This window comes from Oreochromis niloticus, linkage group LG10 (genome assembly GCF_001858045.2).
Source record: "Oreochromis niloticus isolate F11D_XX linkage group LG10, O_niloticus_UMD_NMBU, whole genome shotgun sequence".
Classification (NCBI taxonomy): domain Eukaryota; kingdom Metazoa; phylum Chordata; class Actinopteri; order Cichliformes; family Cichlidae; genus Oreochromis; species Oreochromis niloticus.
In genome coordinates, this window is record NC_031975.2 from 9,573,551 (window position 1) to 9,597,074 (window position 23,524).

Genomic DNA, 23,524 nt, shown 5'->3' on the forward strand with positions numbered 1-23,524 from the left:
ACACGGTTTATTAAAATAATCAAATTACAGCATTTACATTTATGTTAGACTACTTTTAATTAACTGCTTTAGCCCACTTACAATGAAAATGTAAAAAATCTTGTTCATGACCTGTGTAGTATGTTAACACTATTGGAAGTAAAAATAACTTGAACTCCAATTTTGAAAACACAACTTTCTTTTTTTTTTTTTTTCATAAAGTTCTGACTTGTATTATGAGTCTGAGTCTGTGGTCTGGGAGAGAGTCCTGTAACTCTCTGTCTGCCAAATACAGTATATAATGACCAATGTTGGGCAATTAATTATATAGTTACTACTTCAAAAAAAGTAACTCAGTTTGGCAAACAACAAAGTTTTTTGCAGCTATTTTTTTTTTTTAATGCAGCCAAGGCGTTTTTAAATAAACATTTCAAACTATTTACAGAACAATCAGCTGTTCTGCATCAAATCTGATGCCACACAAATTATTTGTGCCACTCCAAAAAATAATTTCTGTCCACTATGAGATAAAGGAGAACACCAGCCTGATACCTGCAGGCCTGACAACAGGAGATGTATCACTGCTGTAACACCTGTAACATGTCTGTGAAGATTCTCAGTCATCCAGGTCATCGTAGTCAAAGGAGTTTGCAAAGAAAAAAGCGTCTGGACTTCTTTAAGTCCAGACGCTTTTTTCTTTGACTAACACCTGTAACATTCAGCAGCCGCCTCATTGTTCTGACACACACAACAAAACTATTGAGTACACTGCACACTAACTACACACTAACTACACACTAACTACACAATATTTGCGCTAAACGTCTCAAATCTCTCACATCTCAGAACACCGCCGTCACTCCTAAAACTTCCCCCCGTTTCTTAACAACTGAATGCCACGTTGCCATATCATTTTTTGATTGGTCGACACGGTACTTTTTTCGACCAATAGGAAAGGGTGGGGGGTTTTTTGGTTTTGGTTTTGCTCACAGGCGGAGAGTGCTTTCGAGCCTTTTTTCTTATAAAACGCCGTTTTTACCGTTTCTTCCCGCAGTAAATATAAACAACGATAGTATTCAGGAAGAAAACCAAACATTGCAGATATTTTTATTATAACTCTGGTTTTACGTGGCCTATCAACACAATTTAAAAACTGGTATAAAGTCCACACTTTTTCCGTCAATTGTTCCGTCTGTCCTGCTCACATCTCCAATGGTTGTACACGTTGTCATTAATGTGGCTTCACTCCACATCAGCCACGCCGCTTTGCTAGCTAAAACACCGGTGTCGGCACATAAGGACGCTGTCATAGCCTGTCAACGACGTTGATTGGCTGCGTATATACGAATGTGAATCGCGTTATTGGCTGGACTATGGGATAAGGTGGCATCGTTCTAATCCCATACAGGAGCAGGCAGTCACTTACTGACTAACACTGCAAAACAGAATTGTTAAAGTTTTAATTTTAATTTCAATTCAGGTTAGATTTTTTTTGTGCGCAGCGCAGATTTTCTGTGCTCAGAGACCGTGCCAGCAGTGCGCAATTGCGCACGTGCGCAGCTTAGAGGGAACATTGGTTGACAGTTTAACACAAATATTTTTGGGTGAAAAAGAGGAAAACTACTGAAACACTGACTGTGAAGTGAAGCCTAACAACTGTGTGTTTTAATTCTCTTGCCCACATATACATGTATACATAGATATGTTGTATAGATATATATTTTTGGCACCCTTTACTTTGTTGACAGCGCTGCAAACTTTGCCTTCTCTCAATAAGCTTCATGGTGTAGTCACATGAAATGGTTTTCACTTCACAGGTGTGTCTTGTCAGGGTTCATTTGGGGAATTTCTTGCCTTCTTAATGGGGTTGGGACAATCAGTTTTGTTGTGCAGAAGTCAGGGCTGTCAGCTATGTACCAACCTATGTGACAACTGTTAGAATTCATATTATGGCAAGAACCAATCAGCAAAGTACAGAGAAATGACAGTCCATCATTATTTTAAGAACTAAAGGTCAGTCGGCCTGAAAATTGCTAAAACTTTGAATGCGTAGTTGCAAAAACCATCAAGCACTATGATGAAACTGGCTCAAATGAGGACCACTCCAGAAAAGGAAGACCAAGAGTCACCTCTGCTGCTGAGGAGAAATTCATCTGAGTCACTAGCCCCACAAATCGCAAGTTAACAGCACCTCAACGCCCAGATAAATGCCACACAGAGTTCCAGTACCAGACATCTCTACATCAATTGTTCAGAGAAGACTGCGCAAATCAGACCTTTATGGTCAGATAGCTGCTAAGAAACCAATACAAAGGAAAAGCAAGCAGAGGAGATTTGTTTGGGCCAAGAAACACAAGGAATGGACATTAGACCAGTGGAAATCTGTGCTTTGGTCTAATGAGTCCAAATCTGAGCTGTGTCTTTGTGCCAAGCAGAAAAGATGCTCTTCAAAGTTTATACCACCTGTTTGTTGACTGTTGAGAAGCAGATTGGAGGAAGTACTAATGTATGCTGCCAGACATCCCACTCAGAACAGCAAAGCCAGAAAAAAAAAGACTATTGGTTCAAAGAAGTGCAAGAGTTGCTACTCCACCTGTGTGGTTAAAGGATTTCCAACCACGTAAAAACAATAAAGTAAACATTTCCTGAAATGGTTTTTAATTTACCTTTTAATCAATCTTCCCAGTGGTGTGATCTTTGTGAAAAGTGCAAATGCATTGTTACGATTTTACCTCAAATACTTTTCTGTTGTAATCTTTTGTCAGTTTAAGGTCACTCCTACTGACTCGAGCCAACTATTCCTTTCTCTTTTTGTGATCAGTGGGAAAAATATGCATGTCTTCTGAGCAATTTGAGTGTCCACAGGCAGCACAGCAAACCAGTGAGGGCTGTGGTTTGCCATTTGCCATTTCTAAGGCATTGTGGTTGCTAAATCACTTTAATATAACTTGCCTGACAAAGTGGAGTAGACCAAAAGATCCTCAAAAGCCAGACATCATGCCACAATCCAAGGAAATTCAGGAACAAATGAGAAAACTTGGAACAGTGATTAACCTTGCCAGGAGTGACCGCCCTTCCAAAATTACTCCCAAGAGCACAGCAACTACTCATTGAAGAGTTCACAAAAAAAACCCCAGAACAACCTCCAAAGAACTGCAGGCCTCACTTGCAATATAACTCCAATATAAGAAAGAGACTGGGCAAAAATGGCCTGCATGGCAGAGTTCCAAGACGAAAACCATCGCTAAGCAAAAGGAACATAAAGGCTCCTCTCAATTTTGCCAGAATATATCTTGATGACAGGGTCGCCACTAAACTGGCCACCCCCCCCAAATTTCCTGAATGAGACATTAAATGTTTATCCACTGAAATAAACATTAAGTTTAACTACATTAAAAACAATTTGTGGTAACTTGCAATTTAATTTTACTTGCATACAAATCATAATGCAACTAAATCACATTACATTTTGTCATCCTTGAACATAAGAGCTTTCTAGTACAACACCTAATCAATAAACAATGTATGCAAGTATGATTAAAAAAAAAATAATAAAACACATTTTGTGATGCAGCTGAAATCAGCTCAACTTTTATTTTCAAATGCAAAAACTATTTATTAGCCAACATACTGGACACTGTAATGACAAACAAGTATATTCCCACTATTGTAGCTTGTGTTATTTAATTATACTTCAAATATTATCAAATTAAATTTTCATATTTATTTGTTAAACAATTTAAAACTTTAATAACCTTACAAAAAAAACAAAACCAAAGTTTTAGATTGAATTATTTTGAACCCAAGTTTAAGCAGTCCTGCTCAGTCCAGGCATTACTGCCTGAATGACTCATGGATTAAGATGATGAAAATGCAGTGGTTGAAGAAAGTTCAACTTCCCTTATGTACAGTGGCAGTGAATGTGGGATAGAGATGCAATGGTCTTGAATCTGCAGGTGACTTTCTTCACTGAACACACCACCTGTGACGGAGGGCTCGTCTCTCCTGGTATCCTACAAGGAAACAATCATATTCTTTAGAACACCAGGTTATATTTGCTCTTCTTAAAACATTTTATTTCCTGCATTTGCTACAGAACAGACCTCAAGATAGACCAAGCTGAATCATTGCACTGTTCCATTTATCTGCAGTCAGGATCCTGCCCCTGGGATCCAAGCAGAGAAGCCCAGAACTCTCTCTGCCCAGCCACCACCTCCAGCTTATCCAGGGGAACTCCTCCCAGTGGGACATACACACGTGGACAAAACTGCTGGCACCCTTCGGTCAATGAAAGAAAAAGTCACAATGGTCACTGAACTCACTATTCTGACAAAAGTAATAACAACAATTCTATGAATGTTAACCAATGAAAGTCAGACATTGCTTTTGATTGATTGATTGATATACCTTTATTAGTCCCACAAGGGGGAAATTTCATAAGGCTGCCGACCTATTGCACGCAATGGCGGCGCCATCTTACCCTCCGACCATACATACATTACACAAAACATCACATGGGGAAGACAGGTCAGAGAGGTATAACATGGAAAAAGCACCACACGAGGAAAGATAAGGAGAAAAAAATAACTCCCCCCAGACTGAGCTCCAACAGGGAGATCAGTTTGAGAACAGAAAAAAAACACCTCTGCACATAGCACATGAAAAAAAACTCTTAATACACCAAAGAAACACATGACAAGCAACAGGGGTGGGTAAAGGGTGAGAGACAGCCGATTTAGACAGTACATCCGGGCCTGCAGCCTATGCGCTGGTCTCCATGATCCACCGTCAGCATCGGAAGGGAATAAGCGTCGAAGGCGTTTGGAAAGGGAGGGGGGGATGAGTGTGTGCATATCAGTGTATATGTATGTGTGTGCGTGTCCAGAGTTCAGCTGAGACAGTGTCCTTCGCCCTGCCAGGCTAAGTAAACAGTCTTCCAGCCAACCCAGGTGGCCTTGCATGGAATGGGAAGGAACAGACTAAACACAGTCTGTAATCAGGGTGTTGTTGCACAGCTCCAGCCTTGCGACCGCAGCTGGCGCCGAGAAGGTAGCCGCATGAAGTGATGGTGCTTTTTACTTTAGTGCGAACAGCTTATATGAATTTCAAAGCAGTTCTACAGTCCAACACTGGTCTCTCAATCTCCCGTTGGAGAGCCGCGAGCTTCCCCATACTTGCGTTCTGTGATGTTGTCATTCTTGTGCTCAAGGAGCCGATTCTGAAAAACTCACGACAGTGTGCCTCCCCGAGATGTCATCCAATTTGCGCTCACAGATGTTATTCCGAGCTAGCCCTTCCAAGATGTAATCCAGTCTACACTCAGAGATCTTATTCTGAGTATTCACAGCAGCCGTAGCCTTTCCAAGATCTTATCCGTGCTGCACTCAATGAGCCCATTTTGAGAAACTCACGCCTCGTCCCATCGTTTCAATCCCAGCGGGCAGCCTTGTGGAGGTTTGAACAGCCGGTTCCGCTTTCTTAATTCTTCGATAAGCCAGGGCCAAGCCAGCTCCGATCAGCCAGAACCCTGTTACCATGGTTCCGAATAGGTAGAAATCTTCAGCACTCAGGCTCACCCAAGCCCAGACTTCTCGTTGAGAAAGGCGTGTCAATTGCATTCAGAGACCAGTTGATCAAATCCATGATTCCTCTTTTAGGTTTTAGAAAACAGACTGTGAGAGATTGTTCCAGAGAAAGTAATACAAAAAACACGAGACTAGACAAGGACATAAGAGGCTAAGCAGGGAAGCTAAGGGAGAGGAGGAGGAGGAGAGGAGAAAAATGCGACCGCCTTCGTCAAGAGCAATTCTGTTCAACCATGCTTCAACAGAATTATTTAAAAAATAAACACATGGAACAGGCCTAGACAAAAATGATGGTACCCTTACAAAAGACTGAAAATAATGTGACCAAGGGGACATGTTAATACAATGTGTGTCCACCAAATAGCATCACAGGTGTCTAAAATCTTGAAATGAATTATTACCACACTAAACATGGACCAGAGGAAGCGAAAGGAAAGATGTCTCAGGAGATAAGATAATCATAGACAAGCATGTTAAAGGTAAAGGCTATAAGACCATCTTCCAAGAAGCTAGATGTTCCTGTGACTACAGTTGCACATATTATTCAGAAATTTAAGATTAATGGGACTGTTGCAAACCTCCCTGGATGTGGCCGCAGGAGGAAAATTGATGACAAATCAAAGAGATGGATAATCTGAATGGTAACAAGAGCCCAGAAAGACTTCTAAAGAGATCCAAGGTGAACTTCATGGTCAAAGCACATCAGTGTCAGATCACACCATCTGTTGTTGTTTGAGCCAAAGTGGACTACATGGGAGATAACCGAGAAGACTGGAATATGCCAAACTACATGTTGACAAGCCACAAAGCTTCTGGGAGAATGTCCTATGGACAGATGAGACTATTTGCCAAGGCACATCAGCTCTATGTTCACAGAAGGAAAAATGAAGCATATCAAGAAAAGAACACTTTCCCTACTGTGAAACATGGAGGAGGCTCTGTTATGTTCTGGGGCTGCTTTGCTGCATCTGGCACAGGGTGTCTTGAATCTGCAGGGTACAATGAAATGTCAAGACCATCAAGGGATTCTAGAGAAATGTGTTGGCCAGCGTCAGAAAGCTTGGTCTCAGTCAGAGGTCATGGGTCTTTGCAACAGGACAATGACTCAAAACGTACAGCTAAAAACACCCAAGAATGTCCAAGAGGAAAACATTGGACTATTTTAAAGTCGCCTTCTTGGAGCCCTGACCTCAATCCTATTGAGCATCTTTGGAAGGAGCTGAAACATGCTGTCTGGAAAAGGCGCCCTTCAAACCGGAAAATACTGGAGCAGTTTGCTCATGAGTGGGCCAAAATACCTGCTGAGCGGTGCAGAAGTCTCATTGACAGTTACAAATCAAATCACCTTTATTGTCACGTCACATGTGCAGGTACACTGATACAGTACATGCGAGTGAAATTCTTGTGTGCAAGCTTCACAAGCAACAGAGTTGTGCAAAATACAATAACGTGCAACAAGCAAAATATAAAAATGGTTAATCTAAAAAGTAATAAATATATGTACCATATATAAAGGTATATACATTACTGAATGTGTATACTAAATATGTTTTTCTACGTGTGTGTGTGTGTGTGTGTGTGTGTGTGTGTGTGTGTGTGTGTGTGTATACATGTTTTACAAATGAAATAGAGTAAACAATAAAATAAGATATATAAAATATAAAATGTACAGAGGTTGGTATGTGCAAAACAGTGGCATTAATGTACAGTATGGAGTGCATAATGTTGAATAATGCTGCATAATGTACAGGAATCGTTTGATTGCAGTGATTGCCTCAAAAGGTTGTGCAACAAAATATTAAGTTATAAATTAAATTAATAAATTTTATTTCTTTACTACTTACTAAATATCTTGTTTCCCACACTGAAGATTAACAATATATTGGAAGAGCAAAATACTTACCACTCAGTTGACATCTTTCTGTCCAACAGCTGCTTTTCTAGACTCAAGAGTCTACAGAGTCACCAGAGCCTCAAAGAAAGTAAAAAACAAGAAGAGGAAAAACCAGCAAATTATTTAGAAGCTGATTTGATTCTTAAAGGCTGTCCAGCCATTATAGCTGACAACATAGAAACTGAATGTTAATCTCATACAGTCAAATTAAACTCTATAGCAGGGGTTGGCAACTTTTCTGATGAGTGCAATCTAAAATTTCTTCAGAAGTCAATGTGCCACATCAACCAACTTTTTTCAACTAGCCAACCTTTCTCCTACATCAAACGCTGCCCGTGGCTGTGGAATGGTGGCAGTCGTAAGAAGGGAAACCTGTTGGAGTTCTAAATGTTACATCTTAAAAGTTGTCTCTGCTTTCACGTTTTTCAGCTCAATCTCCCTGGCTCTGGCCAGCTCTGCCCCTAAACGCCTAAGTTCCAACTCCTCCTTCAGATGAAACTCCCTTTCGCATTTTTCTCTCTCCAGCTGGAGATGAGCCAGATGAACTCGTAGCCTAGCATCCTGCTTTGAACCCAAAAAGAACTGTATTGAGAGTGGCTCAAAATGAGGCAGTGTCGTCGGCAGTGCCCTCAGGCAGTTCCTGAGCAACAGGCGTAGACACAGATGGTGCTATAGCTTGATCTGGCAACAGGGGAACATGCTGAGATGCTACACCATGCTCAGCCAACTCAACTGTTGAGACCCCAATCTCGTTAAACAATGCCATCTCATATATACACGTATACACACACACTTATTTATTTGCTATCCAGCACTCATTACTTCAGCTTAAACTTTTTGATCACAAATTTGTGATCATACTTGTGGATCACAATGACACATAATGATTAGGCATATGATTTACTAATGTCTGGTTTTAGAGCTGTGAGCTATGAGCTGTGAGCAATGCAAAGTTTTTTCCTAACTTAAAAGTTTGAAATATGTAAGATGTGTGGGTTCTTTGAAAAAATAGAAATGACCTAAATGCCTTAAGTAAAATGTAGTGTTCTCAGGTGGTAACTGGTGTCTCACTACTGGCAACGGCTCTGCTCATCACACTATCCACCCAGGAAGAAGGAAGACAACAATACACGAGCCGAGAAAAGAGATGGACTATGCCTGGTACAGATACGTGTTTAACAGAACTGCAGAGAAAGACTGTTATGTTTGCTCGCACATGCCGAGCGTATTAGCACAACCATATATGGGAAACACCCTGAGAATGACTTTTGTAAAGTGCACAACAACATCAACATCCTCATCCAGGAAGAAGCGCTCAACTTTAACAAGTTTTAAAGAGACTGTTGATTGTCGTTGGACTTTTCCTGATTTTATTTTTCTTTATTTGAGTTATTCCTTGTTTAAAGCTGTAATTTCACAGATGATAAGTTTGTCACTCACAGCATACGCAGATGTACCAAAACCGATGAAGATCATGAAGACTTCTTTTCCTATTTGTTAGATGAAGATGAAGTGTAACTAATGATGTAGTAACTGAGAATGTGAAAGACAAGTAGTTACTCACTGATGAATTGTACATTTCATTTCGTGATCAACAGGAGGGAATGTCAAAAGAGAATATTGTATAATGTGATCAGCTATATGAAATGTATCTTTTTATTTTATCATTAAGCACATGTCTATGTGACTTTTCACCTAGTAACTTTTGACATGAACTCTTCTGTGATAAACAACTTGCAGCTTCCTCTTTCTGGTTTGGAAGATACAGACTTAGAAAAGGGGAACCTCAGCTCTGAGTTCTGAGAATAACTCTGTTATCTTTACACACACACACACACACACACACACACACACAAAAAGTATAAATAAAAAACGCAGACAGAGATGAGACGCAGATCCTGCGTTTCATGGCTGCCCTCGCGAGTTAAAGAAAATCTGCAGTGTTTGTGTGTTTTCTAACTCAGGTGTCTCAGCTGAACAAAGAACGGCAGGGTGATTTAAAGAAATCCCCTGTGAACCTTGTTATGCCTAGTAACTTTCCCCATGTCATACAAGCAGTCAGAGCTGCTGCTGGTTATGAGCTAGAGAGCAACTCATAAAACCCCATCCTTGGCTTTGAAATTGGGACACAGTTTGGCGAAAGTTGCAAGCATTGTGCGGTGTAAAGCCATCATTGCAAATCGCTATGATGTTGCAGAGTCAGCCAAGCAGTTTGCCACTCTGTATGAAAAAAAGTGGTCAGAGTCCATTTCAGCTGCTGCATTGGATACACTTCAGCAAGCCAAATGGAATAAACCACAGATTTTGCCATTTACACAGGATGTGTCACTGCTACACAAGTTTCTTGCTACTAAGTCTGCAATGTACATGAAGGACCTTGAGGAAAAACCCAACAGCACAACCTTCGGAAATCTTGCTCAAGTAACTTTGACGCAGGTAGTGCTATTTAACAGAAAAAGGCAAGGAGAAGTTTCAAAAATGGAGCTCCAGGTTTTTACATCCTGGAATCGCACAGAGTTGAATCCTGACATTATGATCGGCCTAACTGAGTTTGAAAGGAAACTTGCAAAGCACTTTGACAGAGTTGAGATTCGTGGTAAAAGGTCAAGAATGGTACCTGTGCTTCTCACATCTGACATGATCGCTGCAATGGAGCTCCTCGCAAAAGCCAGAAGTGAGTGTCAAGTCCGCACAGAGAATGTGTACTTGTTTGCACGCCCAGGTGTCCTTTCCCATTACAGTGGCTCTGACTGCTTTCGCAAGTATTCAAATAAATGTGGTGCAAAGTACCCAGAGGCCCTTACCTCAACAAGATTGCGGAAACAAGTTGCTACTTTGTCCACAGTACTAAATCTAAAAGAAAATGTGAAATGGATCAACTTGCCACCTTTCTCGGACACGACATCCGTGTCCATCGAGAATTCTACCGGCTTCCAGAGAGTACCCTGCAGCTTGCAAAAGTCAGCAAACTGTTGATTGCAATGGAGAAAGGAAAACTGTCTGACCTGCAGGGGAAAGGGCTGGATGACATCGCGATCAATCCTGATGGTGATGATTCCAGTGGAGAAACCATCACTGACCCTCAACAACACAAAGGTATCTTGACTTGCCCAGTGTGTGATAATATCTTTAAGTTATGAGACTGGAGACAGTTAATAGATTCCTGATAGTCATGTTAGATGGGCTTAAGGGACAGCAGTATATAAATTAGACAGAATGGTAGACACCATTCATTAATATGGTACTAAAAGATCTGGATACATTGAAGTCTGGCAAAATGCATAAATAAGCAATACAAAGGCAAATATTAAATATAAGGATTAGGAGGTCCACTTCTGTGAGATTAGGCACACAAGTTGAGAGGTGGTGCATGCAAGTAATGTGTTCCTAGGGACATGCCTGAGTATTGATGAGTATTATTAGTAGATTATGTTCACATGTAAAATATTCATATCAAATGTAAAATTACACACTGCCCAATGCTGACTTTGCCTACAATGCAAACAAAAAAGCAAACAAACCTATTGCATGCATTAATTCTCATATTTCACTGTTACTTTTCAAAGGCTCAAGGACCAAGAATTCTGGGAACTAAAGCCACACACTTTACTCAGCTTCCCTGGACAATATGGAGGGCGCTTCTGCCTCAACCACCCTGGACAGCAAAAACATCAGCAACACTGCACCAAGAAAGGGTAAAGGCACCCATATACAAAATGTTTTAAGTGAATATACTTGTTATCAATGGACATGTTTATTCTTTTCAGGCATGACACTATTAAGAGCTTTTATCATAATCCGTTTCATCTTTTTTGATTCCCAGCAGAACACAGCACTTCAAATGGTTCATCCCAAGCATCCTTAAAGGAGCATTAAGCAATATCTTTTCACTGCTAGGTGTGCTGTTGTGCACTGCCTGTAAACCAAACCAAAGTCTATGGCTGGAGATCAACACAGAGAGAGGGAGTGTGACTTCATGCTGTACTCGAGATGAAATTACACCTCTAATTCTTCACATAGCCATTTTTATGATGAATTGTGCTTATTGCTCCTTTAAAGTGCTCCAGTAGAAACTAAGGTTTAAGAACATTTTGTATTCACATTATAAACTAGAATATTTTCTGTTATCTTACATTCGCATTAAGATATTTTTTTTTGTTTCCATTTATGACAGCTGGGAAGGCGAGGTGCAAGTGGACAAATGATAAAGTCAAGGCTGTTGAGCAGCACTTGCTTCATTTTATAACAAGCTGCAAAGTACCTGGCAAAAAGGAATGTGACTCCTGCATCCAAGCAGAGCCGGCAGCTCTGAAAGGCAGAGACTGGGTTGCCGTAAAGTATTACATCCACAACAGGATCATAACATTGAAACGAAAGATGAATAAATAAAATTATAAAATCCAGGTTCAGGAATGCTGCATCAGTTAAAATTAACTTTATTTTCATTTTTTTACATTTTTGACTTAGTCATTAGTAACCCAACAGACAAAGTTACTCAGTCCTTTCTCCTGGTTTTTGCCATCATAAGTTCATACTGTTTTCAGTTTAAACAAGCAAGGGAGATAGTTTGTTACTCTCACAGTTATTTCAGTGTTGCAGGTCTCTGCATTGCGTTGTTCTTACTCATAAATCTGTTTATTATGGGTGCATTTTGTAATTAAAAAATAAGAAAGGCAGATAATGTTCCATGTTTTTATTCACATAAAAATTCACTGCAAAATGAATTAATGCAATACAATATTAAGACTTAAAAAGTAGACTGACCACATTTGAGCTTTGTCTCTTTTTAAGTCTCTATACAGCTCAGATTTACTGTGTTGTATTAACACATGAATGTCTGATATTTCTGTCAGAAGTTACCCGACTGGTCATCGTTACTATTGTACATCTATGCCTATTATATTGTAATTTCAAAAACCTGTAACAAGAGCCAAGCTGAAAATACAGACGTTAGCCTTACCTGGTCCTTATAAGTCATGTATACTTGAAAATTGTGTGTGTATCCATGGGCTTTCACAATTCACCTAAACATGAAATATCAGTGTGTGACCTTATGGTACTCATAAGTCACATAAACCTGACAGTGTCCTCACAAGTAGCATTAAATTCAGGTTTGACGAAAATCTCAACAGATGGGCGTGTTCCTGGAAGCATGGGTCAAACTTTGTGATTCCCATGCCTCTAGGACCTTCGGAAAGGCACGTTCCCATTTGTCACATTTTTGTCATAGGTACTGATATGTCACGAAAACGTACGTGTAAGTACACACACACACACACACACACACACACTTAAAAAAAAAAAGAAAACCGGTCAATAGCACACAATACAGCTACCCTAGGGCTAACGATACCAATTAGAGAGAACCTTCCCCCAACACGCACATCAAAGACAGGAGAAAACTGTATAGCAACGGGGTTAACCAATAAATAAAAATACCACTGAACCTCTCCCCAGTCCTACCTACCCTCGAATGCTAGCCTACCTAGCTTCTGGAGTGTACCAGGCTCGAGGCAACTTTAAAGGCAAACTTTCAGTGCTCAAAGCACTGAAAAGCCTACCCCCGACAGGGACCTAAATCCCCACCCGGGATTACTCCGAAAATAACAAAGGCAAAATAAAAAACGAGTGCCTGAAGGAAGAGCTTACACTCAGCTAGACACTCCCCTGTGCTAACTGGGGAGAGCGTCCCAAATACACCAAAGTTAAACAACGGACCCAAAACCTGATACCCAGCTATTTCAGTTCCTTTCATTCAAATCCCGTTGTATGCAACTAAAACATGTTTATGTCTACTTGAATAGAAACAGTCTACAGTTCTGTAATTAGCCACAGATTTTACATTTTTCTTCAAATTTGTTTAGAATATACCACTTAAACTACCCTTAAACGTACTATTCTCTTAACGATAATGTCAAGAGCAAGAGGTGGAGTTATCAGCATCGCCTAGTTATACACCAGATGGAGCCATACAGGTCAGAGATGGACAACAGTCACCTGAGCAGGTCAGTAGGGCTGTGTGAAATGACAAAATATATCTCATGACAGAATTACAACATTACCATTTAACATTATACTCTGTCATTTGTTTCGTGGTGTCACAAAATACACTGTTTACAGCAAGATTTTTTTCATCATTTGGATGGTCACCACATGGATGCAGGCACAGAATACCAGCATGGCCAGTGAGGATGAGGCAGAACCAGGTAGCTCCAAACAGAAGGACCAGTCAAAACAAATCAAGGAGCTTATTCCTAAATGAGGGGCTACCTCTGTAGCACGGACATAGTTTGGTTATGAAAAGTCTGACAGGGACCAGAAAACTGTACTATGCAAATTATGGCGCAAACTGGTCCCCACCACAGACTCAACACGACAAACCTCTTCTACCACCTACGCAAGATTCACGTGAAAGAGTATGGAGAGAGTTTACAGATAAGCAAAAAGGAGTCGCCAGGTTCTCAAAATAAACCACAGAGTCAAACGACAGAAAAGGCTTTTGCCCATGGCACGCCATATAACAAAGACTCACAGATGGAAGGAGATAACAGCGGCCATTATAAATCATGATCTACAACGATATGGTCCCTTTTTTACACTGTTGAAAAACAGGGATTTCACGCATTAGTAAAAATTGGTAAACTATAAATGAATGAGTAGTCATTTTTGATTTTCTCATTTAAATGTAAAAAGTAATAGTGGTGATTACATATACTATTCACTGAATATACATAAAGTGTACTATATTGTGATACATATCATTACTGGGATATGAAATAAAATATCAGGATATGAGATTGTAGACATATCGCAAAGCCCTACAGGTCAGTCACTACAAAGTCATCATTAGTATACCACTGTGGCACATGGACCCATTTTAGGAATGACCAGTTTATATTTGGAGGAGAAAATAAATGAAGCAAAAACAATGCAAATTTTAAATTAATGCTTTTATACAATGTCTTATTAAATAATACAATGTGTATTTAAGGATGGTTCTCAAAATTAAATGTTGGCTATATATACACCTATATAACAACACTGGCTCTAAATATGTTTAAAATACCTGAGTGACTTAAAGTTCAAACTCCTCAAGTCTTGCAAAACATATCCTTGGAAATACGAAAGAAAAGTCATCTTCACCAAAACGAGATTCTTAGTCTACAATTAATGATGGATGACAAGAACATCATCACAGAAGGTGATGTTACACCTAAAAAGTGGTCTTTGGTCTTTGAGGAGCACTCGGATTTTTCAAAGATGCTTTTTGGGAGGACATTGTTTAACTGGATGCAACAGGTGTAAAGGAATGCATGCTCCTATAATGCTCATTTGTGATGGCTCAATGGTACTAATGCAAGCAATCTTCAGCATTTGCCCAAAATATCTGCGTGACACCATTAATCACTACTACAACATCGCTTCTGGAAAAGAAAGCAAGGAAGACTTTGAGGTTCACATTCTTCAAAGATGTCTGACTCCTCTCATGAAGAATGCCGAGGAGACTCGTAAAAAGTAGTAAGTATAATCATGTTTGACCATGACATGCCATTTAGTAATTTGGCATATGGCACCATTTCTCTCTTTTTTGAAAAGCTTAAACATAACTTCTCCTTAATCTGAAGTGCACCAACAAACTACGATCTGACAATGCACACAGTTTGACCTCTTCACTACTGCGACTTCCTTAAAAGAACTTGATGACATGGTTCTAAGTGCAGCAGTTGTGTTTGCAAGTCATTGTAGTGGGGAAAACATTGAACATTTCAGAAGCCTGCGGTTGTGGATGCAGAAATCTAAAGTCGATATTGATGCCACAAACTTAAACACTTATGAGGACCTAAAGGTAAACTAAAATCAATTTTTATTAAAGCTAAAGGCTCTTCCTATTCCTCCCATACTACTTTTTAAATACTTCTGAAGACCATAGGAATCACAAGTCTACCTCAGCAGTCTGCAGAGTTCGAAAGTAATTTCAACTGTATTATACATCACTCTTTTGGGATCTCTCTCTCTTATATATATATATATATATATATATATATATATATATATATATATATATATATATATATATATATATATATATATTATATATATATATATATATATATATATATATATATATATATATATATATATATATATATATATATGACAGATGAGTGCACACAATTTTCAAACCACAGAATTAATCTGTTTTATCTGTTAACTAGGAAATCAAGGGAAACAACAACTTTGAGATAAATTTTAAGAACCCAATTTCCAGCATTTCCTTGGAAACAGATCGTGATACGTCAGTCCCACAAAAATCATGGCATACAATAAAAATATAGATGGGGCTGACCTGTCAGACCGGCTCATCTAAATACTATTCCACTCACAGAAAAACTGCCTGCTGGTACAGGACCATGTTGCTGCATTTTTTGGACATTGCAACAACAAATGCATTAATCTTACATCGTGAGATGTGCAATGCCAAGCAGGTGCACACAGAGTTCATGGTGTGTCTGCTTTGTGGCATGGACAAGCCAAGGGTTCCCCAAAGCAGGAGAGCTAAAGAATTCCTGTTCCCATTCTCACAGACACAGATGCTGTCCTAGAAAGCATTTACTGCCTTTAGTGGCCGTCTCCAGGTGGACAACAAGAGGAGTGACACACCCTTTTTTTTCCCCTTCTTCAAGGTTATACCCAACTCGTTGTCACAGTAATTTTTGGAGGAATCTAAATCAGTGTCTATTCAAATTGTGAACTGTTCAGTGATTTCTGGAGGTGTTTGAGCCCAGGCAATTTTTCCTCTCTCCCATGATGGAATCATGTACATTTTCCATACATGATCTTCTGACCATCCTATTGACCGTCAGAAGATCATTATATTATAATTGATTTTTGAGTCTTCTCCTCTGGGTTTAGAATTTGCGCCTTTTTGCAACTAAGCTAAATTAAATACAATATATTACAAAGTCACAAAATGTAACATTAGCTCTAATAGATACAAATACTTCAAATTATAAATATCCCAGTATATTACATAAAATTAACATTAGTTAACATTGAGGTGCCCTCTTATACAGATTTTGTTTTCTCTTTAGAGAATGTGCAAATATTAAGAGTGTGTAGCTATTGCTGAGGGTACATGTGCTTAAGATGCAGGAATTGTACAGCAAGCAAGTCACAGGTAGGAATACTTTGTATGCTAGTTTTTCTGTGACCAGCAAATAAAGCTGTGATTTTGAGTTCATCCCCTGAGTCGGTGAGTCCTGCACTTTGAGTCCTCATCTCCTGCCTGCCACACAGCGTTTCATGACATTTAGTAGTGTATTTGGGCAATCTCAGTCTCTAACTTAAGGGTCTCCTCTGGATTGAAACAGGGGTCACTGGTTTCCTGGTCATCCTAAAGTTCACAATCAATTCCTTGGTGTTTGTTCTGTAGATGAGACATCTACAATTTTATATTTATTAAAATGCACTTTGTTTTAACAATTTTAATTTTCAGCAATGGCAAGGGCAGTGATGGGAGCATTTCCAGCTACGAAAGAAACTCGATGGCTGTGGAGATGCTGCAAGCATCAGGTTGGTGTGTGGGTGAATACAAGACAAAATCCTGGACTATACAGCATTGGACAATGCATTGTTTTTACAGTAAAATGGTAAAAATCATTAATGACGCTGATTGAAAAATAGATTTGGCAGTAGTACAGCCTAAGGCACATTAGATCCAGAAGGATCTATTGTTAGTCACAATGATTTCATTGACTGAATGACCAACAGGGTTAAACAGCTGGACAAAAACTAATTTTGGATTTCACATGGAGGATGTCGAACAAAATGCGGTAATTTGAAAAACGTGGTAAAAATATTGCCGCAAAAAGTAGCAGCCCCACTAATTTATTCCAACAGCTGTAAAGTCATCCACTGCAAAATTAAGAACGTTTTAAACTCTCCATGTCAACGTCCCTCAACACGCCAAAGAAAATGTTAAATAAACCAGCTGTGATACCCGTGACTCTTCTTGGTGGTTTTTATAGTCACTATGTAGATTTGTTGTTTCATATTTTTTATTTTATCATTTTTATATTTTATAAGCAAAAAAAAAAAAAAAAAAAAAAAAAGCACCTTTTTAATTTAAATTGTTTGATTTTGTGTTGTGAATTGAGGTTTTTTTTGTTGTTGCCGTTATGATCTTTTGTTTGTTAAAGGTCAAAGGTCTAGTACTGACCATAGAAAGCGACTTAGGCGCTTTCTCAATTCTAAGTACGCAAGTCCGTGCTCGCGATATGTACAATTGAAACACCAGCGTACTTGATGTCACAGGTCCGGAGTTTTTACTGCCGTCCCCTCTTAATTTAACTGAGTAATGTGTTATGAAGCTTAACTTTAATCACAGCCAAACAGATTTACTCAGGAACAAATAAAACTCTGAAATAAACCAAACATTAACATTTAGAAGTGATCTAAGTGACTTATATATCATGTTTAACCTCAGTAGCGAAATCTCTAATAAAAATAGTGTACATGTATGCCTTAATAAAAACAAGCAGGTGAGATGTTAGAACGCTTTTATTTTTATTGTAGTGGACACTCAATACAATAGAAAGCTGCTGGGGTTTGGGGTTTGTTTAACCCGAGTAGCGAAAAGACCGGCTCCAGTGATCCTTGACCTCGTGGTCTGCTATGGAGCGGGCGGGTCACAGACGTCTCCGAAAACGTCAGAGCACGTTTGGAAATATATGATATTTTGATAAATCGAGCAGATATTTGAAGTTTACACAGCTACATTCTCACTTGAAAATATCTTAAAAGTTTATTTTGTGACCCAGAAAGAGTAATAAGTTTTTTTTAGCCGCGCTTGTCCGCTGTTGCCGCGTTTGAGTTTTGGACAAAATGCATTCTGGGATATTTAGCTGTACCAAGTCCACACAAGTCACCACCGATGCATGCTCAATAAAACAGGCGGAGTGAGAACACATCCGGGAATTTTTCGCATTCTTGGCTTGATGCGTACTTTGAATTGGAACAGTACTTGGTCTCCGACTGATGACGTATCACAAGTACACGAGAACGCAAGTACGCATATTGAGACAGGCCCTTACTGTCACACTATAGTCATTTGTGAAAAATCTGTGGGTAACTTATGTTTAAAAACAGTTTATATAAAATAATAAATAAAAAAATTTCTTTTTTGTAATCAAAGTAGAAAAAAAAAATATTGAATGGTTGATTTGAATGAGTATGCCAGTGCAATTTTAGGCACTATATGGTTAAATAGTTTTTGTAGATTATTTAAACATATCGAGATATATATAGTGTATCATGATATTAAGATTGTCCTCATTACACCCAGCCCTAGCTGTAAGTAAACAGTTTGACAAATGCAGGAATTGACCTTAATGTTTCATTCAGTCCACCATCTACCCAGTTTATTTTGATCCTGTATTTTAGGTTTTGACTCGAACAGCAACCATGTCACGTGTTCGTTTTCGAAGCCGCCAGGATCAGGATGTTCAATGACAAACTGGGTGAGTTGGACAGTATTTGAAGTTCTGAAAAATGTAGATCAGTGTTTTGAGTGTAACTGGGCAGTTTTGGCTTTGTGGTTTACAGAGTGAGAAGTAGTACAACGAACAGTGCCTTGACGTGAACAACAATGACCTTAAAAAAAAAAAAAGCAAGGGATGAAGAATAGTGTTAGTGTGTCCCGTGCTGTTAAATCTCAATCATGTGTGAAGTTTGTATCCGTAAGTTTGAAAATTGTGTGCTCTTGTCTCTACCAAACGTACGCACTACATTGAACAGCATAGTACATTATACCACTTTAACTGTTCTGCACTCCACATTTCTATTTTGCTTGTGTTAATCCCCAACACTTTTATTGTTAACACTGTAGTTTTGGGACTTTAAAGACTACTGGAATGCTGTTGAGCTCTGCTTTTCCAAGTTAAGAGTTAATTTTTGGATAAAATTTGCACCACTAGATTTTTCTGTTACGGAATACAATAAAGGAAAACAATTTTAAAGTTGATATCTTGACTCTTTTTAAGACTAGTAATATTTAGGCAAATTGTGATATCCAAAATTAGACTGGCTGATATTGACATGGTACCAGTATAAGGGTGTATACCGTTGATCTAGAGTGAATTAAGTCTGTGAAAACAGGAAAATTCCTATTAATATCATTCCAAAAATCATTGAAAGAGGTGGTCATATGTGGGCAATTTCAAAGGGCTTTTATTTTGAAATTCAAAATCAGACTGACTTGACATGGTATAAGTTAAGGGGTATAGTATTGATGTACACTGCAATTAGTCTGTGGAAATAGGAATTTCGGGGGGATTTTTTAAAAATATATATATTTTTGGCATTTTGCCTTTATTGGGTAGCGATAGTGAAGACAGACAGGAAAGCGGATAGAAGACATGCAGCAAAGGGCCACAGGTCGGACTGACTAACTGGTGCGTTTCTTAATTGCTTTTGTTTTAGATCAGGGTTCCCAGTGTGCAGTTTGCCAAGCAAGTGCTGCAACAATAAAAAACAACAAAAATAATAGATTCCCATAAAGGGAGTCATCAACCATAGAAAATAATCACGTTTAATCACAGAATGTTTTGATTGTTTAGAAACCTACCTACTGATTGTGTACTTCAAAAATAAGAATAGGAGATTAGCGTTCTGTGTAATTTCATTATTATTAATGTATATGTTTTTCTAGTTAAGATTTCTCAGCCATTTGAATTGGTTGGAATGGACCTTCTTGGGAAACTTACAGAAACCAAAAAGGGACATCAGTACATTTGTGTTTTCATTGGCTACTTCAAAATACCAACACAGATCCCCACTGAAGTCTAAATCAGCAAAGGAAGTGACAAACTGATCAAAGTTGTCCATCAGTTTGAAGCACCTAACAGGGTTCTTAGTGAGCAAGGAAAGGAATTTGTCAATTCAGTAAGTACTTCAGTCTTTGGCAAAAATTGTTATTGGCATGTAACACTTTAAAAAAATTATATACGTCTTTAAGCTTCTACTTCTGGTTTTTATAAATCTGTTTGATATTTTTATGACTGCTGTATATTTCAAATCTTCTTGTAATGTACTTACAGTCAGTATATTTGACTTGCTGTTGCAGCTCAAAAGGTTATGCAGAATGTTACACAGAAGAAACCTCTGCTCCCCATATCACCCACAAACAAATGGCTCAGTAGAGAGAATGAATGGCACCATCCAGAGGTAAATTCTTTGTTATATTCTGTAATAGACCACACCAAAGCCTGATACTTTGAGTACATCCAGCTTAACGCGTAAAACAGTTTTATGGGGTTCCCTTCCACTAAAACATTAAAGGTATGACATTTAAAAAAAAAAAAAGAAAAAGGAAAATGATCTTTCATATGAATGTTTTGCATGTGCTTTTATTGCCAGAGCCCTCTAAGGTTGTTGGTGACCATCCAGAAACATGGGATGACTATCTGGATGTTGTGATGTTTGGTCTCAGAACAAAAAAGCAAATGACCACTGAAATACTCACCCCATTACCTGATTTTTGGCAGAGAGGCTCGTTATCCATATGAAATCCCAGAACATTACATGGTCTTTCTGTCTGTGACAAACTACAGGAAAATCCTGCGCAAAGCACCTTAGTAAGTTTTTGATGCACAGGCAGAACAGTTTGAATGCATGCTACATCACCACCTTAAAAGCAACAATAGTATCAGATCCAGGGGTCAGAAGCTACAGCAAAGGAAGAAAACGCCACCAGAACCAGCACGTGCTGCAGGTCCACAAGCCAAATCACAAACAGCAGCAGACCCAGCCTCACAGACCACAGCAGCAGACCTCGATCCAAAAGCTACAACTCCACCAGCAACTACTCCCCAGGTTGTAGCACCACCAGCATCAACTACTCCCAAGTAATCTACAGCACAAACTGTAGAAGCAACAGTACTACCAGTGACAGCAGCAACAGCCTTACAAGCCACCACCTCCAGCATCATCACCTCAAAGATATACTCAAGCTGTTGCAGAGAAATGTAAAAAAAGAAAAAAAAAAAAAAAGAAAATAACAATTTTGTGATTTGCTTAAAAAGCCCTTTATTCCTATGATACTCTGTTACATTACTCTTTAGATCATGGCACAGGATATTTTACACCATTTCCCTGTTGGTTTAGGTATATTATTCAAAAGACTTAAAATTCAATACTCTGTTAATGCATTTTCAAAAATATACCTTCATCAAGCAAGGCTGTAACTCACATGTGTCACGTGACATAAATAATTGATTCTTTCAACAACAACAAAAAAAAAACAAAAAAAAAAAAGAAGTCATATTTCTTTGTTATTGTGTAAACCAGAATGTTCAGAATTGACATTGTACTTATAATGTACACTACCAGTTAAAAGTTTGGACACCTTCCCATTCAAAGTTCTGTTTTCATGGCTACTTGCATTGTAGATTCTCACTGAAGGCATCAAAACTATGAACGAACCCATATGGAACCCTAACCTGATCATATAGTAAAGAAAAAAGTATAAAATAAGAAGAGGTTTTGTGTCTTAGTCTTCAAAATAGCCACCCTTTGCTTTGCACACCCTTTGCCTTCTCAGTAAGCTTCATAAAGTAGTCACCTGAAATGGTTGTCACTGCACAGGTGACACACAAAGCAGAGGTGACTCTTGGCCTTCCTTTCCTGGGATGGGCCTCATGTGAGCCAGTTTCATTGTAGCGCTTGATGGTTTTTGCAACTACAGTTTGGTTGTCTTTGGGGATCAGGACTGTCTGGGTAGTGATGTGTCCTGTGTGTCGAAGCTTCAAAGCGTGTCGGGTAATCTCGGGGGAGTTTTTGTGAAGTGTGTATAGAGGCTTGCTTTGATTACATATGCAGTGACGTTCGAGGCCTCGCGGGCAGCCCGTACCACATGACTGATTCAGGAACTGGCTCGCCAGTTTCCAAATAAAATGGGTAACAAAACACAGCTGATTTCCCCCATCACATTGTTTTGTGGAACTGGATTACGTACATGTTACGTAGTTACTCGAGCATTTCTTCTTCGATGGAACCAGCAAGGAAGAGAAGATTTCCCCTGTCTGGCAACACTGATCTCATCTCTCCTAATAAGGTATGCACACAGTAATAAATATCACAAATGATAAGTACCATAATATAAATAAACCACACCACAGATCCTATAATCTGATTTCTGTCTTTTGGTTTATTGAAAGGTGAAGTGTTTGTTGTGCTCCAAAGAACTTGGATACAGCAACAACACCTCAACTATGCTGAGGCATTACAGAGCCCTGTGTGAAAACAAGGAGACTATCCAAGGTGGACCAAGCTCAGGTAAGTTTTTTTTAGGTTGCAAGGATACAGTCATTTGATACATTTACATTCCCCATGTCATTCATTTATATTTGGGTTGTAATTACTGCTATATGTAATTTCTTAATGTTTTGTTTGTTTTATCAGGGGAGAGGAATGATATGGATGAGGCATTGGTCAACATGGTGATAGATTCCCAGCCCTTCACTATTGTGGAGGACAGTGGGTTTAGAAAGCTTGTTAAAGCTTTGAACCTTAACTGTGTTCTCCCCACAAGGCAGGTGTGTATCTTAAAAATATGAAGCATGTTTCCAGTTTGCCTATATTTCCATATTAATAGCGGTACTTTCTTTTGTTTAGGCTTTGAAAGCTATGGTGGACCAAAGATACAAAGAGTCCAAACAAAAAGAAAAACTGACTGTGGCAAAGGCTTCTGTAGTTAGTTTGACATCTGATATGTGGACCTCCATTAACACAGAGGGTTTCCTAGCTGTCACCTGCCATGTCATTGATTCTAACACTGCATTGCATTCTGTAGTGTTAGGTGTTCAGCACTTCCCTAAAGCACATACTGCTATCAATTTGTCCCAAGTAACAGCAGCGCTCATGTCAGAGTGGGGAATTACAAAGTTACATGTTATGTGACTGATGGAGCAGCAAACATGGGTGCTTGTGCAAAGGAGCTTTGTTTGCATCACAGTAATTGTGTGGCGCATACATTGAACCTAATGGTCAAAAAAAGCTCTTGATCAAC

At 39.0% G+C, this 23,524-nt stretch overlaps 2 long non-coding RNA genes across 2 annotated transcripts; one reads left to right on the forward strand and one right to left on the reverse strand.

Annotated features, from left to right (window-relative positions):
* Nucleotides 1-1,484: 1,484 nt before the first annotated feature.
* On the reverse strand, nucleotides 1,485-11,026 carry LOC102076872 (uncharacterized). The gene is made up of 4 exons (XR_269519.3): nucleotides 10,076-11,026; nucleotides 7,468-7,536; nucleotides 4,083-4,257; nucleotides 1,485-3,992 (listed from the first exon to the last, which is right to left on the reverse strand). It is a non-coding gene; the product is annotated as an uncharacterized LOC102076872 (long non-coding RNA).
* On the forward strand, nucleotides 10,505-12,737 carry LOC109203933 (uncharacterized). Its single transcript, XR_003221878.1, has 2 exons — nucleotides 10,505-10,554; nucleotides 11,025-12,737. It is a non-coding gene; the product is annotated as an uncharacterized LOC109203933 (long non-coding RNA).
* The last annotated feature ends 10,787 nt before the right edge of the window (nucleotides 12,738-23,524 follow it).